The sequence below is a fragment of the Coenobita brevimanus genome, chromosome 45 (genome assembly GCF_032717465.1).
Source record: "Coenobita brevimanus isolate Jiangsu-jjx chromosome 45, ASM3271746v2, whole genome shotgun sequence".
In the NCBI taxonomy this organism is placed as follows: domain Eukaryota; kingdom Metazoa; phylum Arthropoda; class Malacostraca; order Decapoda; family Coenobitidae; genus Coenobita; species Coenobita brevimanus.
The window spans coordinates 27,959,997-27,964,996 of NC_136998.1; positions in this window are offsets into that span (position 1 = coordinate 27,959,997).

Below are 5,000 nucleotides of genomic sequence, written 5' to 3' on the forward strand. Positions count from 1 at the left end.
TGTTACGGAACAGAGAAAGATAATGTACACTTTAAGTGAGAATGCTAAAAATCACTACTGTCCCGTAAAGTTCCAGGTTCAAAACAAAAGAGTTAGGTAAAATTACAAGTTAAAGTTTAATGCTCAAACTAACAACAAAACATTCAGGACTCATAAGGATAATGTAATGGCAAATAAACAGGTTAAATATATGGTTAACTGCAATAGCCTCTATTAACACGAAATTAGCAAGAGTAAATTTATCTAAGTCAGCCCTGATGAAATGAGATACCAGATAATACTCAGTGAATGCCAGATAAATAATTACAGATACAAACTATTATCAAGAATGACTGACATAAAGAACCCTACATGAATTACAAAAACTTCACTAGGCCTACAAATTAAACTTATGCTACACAGTACAAGAAAAAATGCAACAACAGTTATACTCAAATTACACACAGCTGCTAGATGGTTGGAGACTTCTTGAGCACTCACAATAATAATATCTGTACAGGGGAGGACAGAGATGTGAACAAAATGAGGAGCAGATCTAAGTGGCAATGATGCAGAGACTGAGCTCATTATATAGGGGCCAGGAGAGCTTGATACAACTTGTAATGAGGACGCGCAAATGAAGCCATGGGGACAAAGAGATGACAATCCCGCAAAGTATAACAGAGATGTCGACTTACTCTACTATAACGGTAGAAGGGGGGAACTGAGGCAGAACACGCTCGTGATCAAACATGCAGCATACTGTGCGTTAAAATTACACAAAGGATGATGAAATCATAGGCTATGTAACACCTCCCCACAAAGAAAAAAGAAATTTACAAAGGAAATTTCTTATTACTCTAAAACAATCTGTCTAAAGTCTAGATAAGCAATCTGCAATAACATTTTCTTTCCCCTTGACATGTTGTATGTCTAATGAATACTCCTGAAGAAGTAGACTCCATCTTGTCAATCTCTGATTTTTATCTTTAAACTTACTAAGGAATTTCTCAGTGGGTTATGATCGGTATAAATGACTATGGGGTCAAAACCAGAACACAAATAAAAATGAAAAATGCTGTAAACCCAAAATCAAGGCCAAAAGCTCTTTCTCAATAGTTGAGTAGTTCTTTTGAGGTGGAGTGAACTTCTTACTGTAATAAGATACAGGATGTTCAATACCCTGATCATCCTCTTTGCAGCAAAACAGCCTCCAGCTCCTGTACCACTTTGCATCAACAGCCATCTTAAAAGGCTGTTAGCAAAATTTGGAGTAGCGAGCACTGGCTGACTTAATAGAATAGCTTTAAGTTTGTTGAAAGAGGATTCACAGTTATCGGTCCAGACAAATTTAACTCCCTTTTTCAGTAGGTCTGTAAGTGGTGATACAAGAATAGAAAAGTTAAGAACAAATCTCCTGTAATAACCTACCATTCCCAAAATCTTTGTAGCTCTTTCCCTACTTTTAGGTCTGGGAAGATCACTTATAACCTGAACCTTAGCTCTCTGGTGGTGCAACATGTCCATCACCAATTACATACCCAAGGTATTCTCTCGAATCTTTAGCTTTCCTGACCAAACCTTCAGCACTCTTTTGATAAATTAGCTACAAGATTAGGCATGAACTAAACGGTCAAGAAATTTACTGACATGGCATAGGTGATCTTTCCAGTTGTCACTGAAGATTAATACATCATCAATATGCAAACAACACACCCTGCCAAAACCCTCTGTTACAACATTCATGAGCTTCTCTGAAATGTGGCTGGTGCATTCTTCATACCATACGGCATTACAGAACATGCAAAAGCCTTTCCTAGTGTTACAAAACATGAGATCTCCCTAGCACGTTCAGTCATAGGTACTCTGCCAGTATCCCTTTAACAAATCAAACTTACTTATGTACCTAGCCTTTCCGATTCTTGTCTATGCAATCTTCCACACGAGGGAGAGGGTAAGTGTCTGTTTTAGCGGTTATCTGATTAACACGTTCTGTAGTCGATGCAAAGCCTCTGTGACCCACCTGGCTTAGGGACCAGAGTGACAGGAGAACCTCCACTCTGCTCTTGACAGGGCTCAATCATCTTGTGGTCCAACAGGTAGCCAAGCTCCTTCTGGATGAGAGGAACTTTCACTGGGTTCTACACGGTAAGGAGGCAATTTAATTGGCTTTGCGTCTCCAACATCGACATCATGCATCAACACAGTGGTTCTTCCTGGAATGGCACTGTGAACACTTGCGGGTACTCCTGCAGTAATGCCGAAAACTCCCTGCCTTTCCTTGGGGAGTGTAGATGAGAAAGCTTAGTCTGGAGATCATTCATGATATCAGGATTCTTCCCCAAACTATCACTCAGGCTCATACTCGCATGGGAGAGCTTCACTTTGCAGACTCGGGTGGAACAGCTACAGTGCAGACTGGATTATTTTCGTCCCGCCTGTGATATAACTTTAGCATGTTGATGTGACATAGTTGCTTGCTCTTTCTACGATCTGGTGTGGCGATGACATAGCTGACATCACTGAGTCTCTTCTCCACGAAATAAGGGCCACTAAACTTGGCTTGGAAGAGGTTGCCCATGAACTGGGTAGCAGAATCAAAACCTGATCTCCTGGCTGGAAAGTGGCGTGCAACCTGGACTTCTTATCATACCAAGTCTTCATTCTTCTCCTGAGCAGGCTCCTAAATTCTCTCTCGCCAGCTGTAAAGCAGTGGACAGCCGTTCTTTGAAATTCATCACATACTCCAGCAGGTTGACGTCATCTTCCTCCGACAGCCAGGGCATTCCTTGAGTAGCTTAAGGGGTCCTCTTACTTCATGGCCAAACAGTAGTTCAAAAGGGTGAGAAGCCCAGTGATTCATTTGGAGATTCTCTGCAGCAAAACACAACGAATGGAAGACCTTTATCCCAGTCTTTCTTGATGTTCCAAACAGTATTTCTTGAGCATCGATTTGAGGTGTTTGATGATATCTCTCCAACGCTCCTTGGGTCTGGGGATGGTAAGCTTGAAGACGTGATCTGGGTGATGCCCAACTCGCCTTCAGGAGACTGTTTGAAAACGTTTGACATGAAATTACTTCCCCGGTCTGACTGTACCTCCTTGGGCAGACCAAACTTTGTGAAGAACCCTAGCATTTCCTTAACCATGTTCTTTGCTTGAGATATTTCTATGTGGAATGGCTTCAGGGATAACGAGTAGCCATACTCAATCATGGTCAACACATAAGAAAATCCTGAAGAAGTCTTAGGAAGAGGGCCCACAATATCCACCAACACACGGGTGAAAGTGGCGCCTCAAAAGGAGGAATGGGAACTAGAGGTGCAAACCTTTTTCGGTCTGATTACACTCTCCCCACAACTTGACAGAGGTGTGACAAGACTTACATGTTACCAGGAAACATCCCTGAAGATACCTGGCCAGTAGAAGTGTTTCAAAATGCGTGCCACTGTCTTCCTACTCCAAGGTGTCCTGCCAAAACTGGAATCATGAGCCACTTCTAATGATATCCTGCCTACAAACACGAGGGATGACAACTTGATGTACAACCTCCCATTCACAGTCGGCTGATGCTGTTGGGGGTCTCCCACTTCCCCTCATAAGTACTCCTGACTTCCTACATAATAACAAGTAGAAGCACCGGCTGGACTCTTCTTCTTCACTGTAAGCAGAGTTAGCTAGACCTTTCAACTCAGGGTCAAGCAACCTGCAACTCAACCAACTCTTGACGAGACAAATTATCAACACTCACGGGGTACTGCCTCATCTGGTGAGTGGTCCAAATTAGCATGTAGTTGAAAAGTGTCACCTAGGATAACATCATCATCATCATTATCCTCTAAAATCACCAGTAACTTTAGACTTAGCCTCTAGTGACAGCACATGCAGGGAACACATCAGGGACATCACAACTCTCCTGGGACGCAGCCACTGGCTCACTAGACAACTGAGGAGCTGGACACACTTGACTTCCACCAATATCATTTCCAAGTAAGAAAGTTACACCTGACATTGGGAGTGTCTCAAATCCAACCCAACCATAACAGAACCATTCAACAAAACCAGACTCTAAATTCACTCTGCACAGAGGGGACAGAGAAGTAATTATTTCCTACACCTTGTAAGATTACAGTTTCATCAGAGGAATTGCTAACATTAGAGCCTAGAACACTGGTCAGCATAAGGGATTGGCTCAGTAAGCACCTGTATCACGATATATTTTTTAACTGATTTCCTGTCATTGTCACTGTCCAGAGGACTGATAAAACCATCAGACAGGAAATTAGCACATGAACTCTTGAGAGTGTCACCCACGTTACTGCTCAAAAGAGGAGCTTCCATCATGAGAATCTCTAAGTTACCCCTCAAAGCAGGTTCATAGTTAACTCAGTTAGGAAGAATTCTGGGAACTCTCAAGAGTGGACACTAGACCAATTGAATGAATATTTATGAAGACTCCTTTTGTTCACATCACGCTGTCTCCTTGGAAACATCTCTCCGTGTAGTATGACCAAGCTTACTACAATAAGTACATTTAGCTTTTCTGAAATCTAGAGGTGAAGCTGGAGTATTTACTTCCTGAGAAACATCATCTTTATTCTCTTCCTGTTACTCTGTACTCTGAGTAGAGGCAACGTACTTACTCTCAGCTTTCCCTTTTTCTCTAGAATATCTCTTTTGTGAGTGAGAACATACTCATCAGCTAAAACTGCAGCATCAGACAAATTATCTATTCTTTTTCTCATCAAGATATAGGCTTACATCTTTACTAATACACCTTTTGAAATCCTCCAGCAAAATCATCTGCTTAAATTTATCAAAATCAGAATCCACATTCTTAGGAATTTCTCCAAATCCACTGCTCCAACAAATCTTTCTTTGATTTTTTGCATACTCAACATGTGGGGATTGCTTATCTTGCTTGTAAGTTGTCCTAAATTTTACTCTATAAGCTTCAGGAACAAGCTCATAGGCCTTAAGAATCAAGCTCTTTACTACATCATAATTATCAGACTGATCCT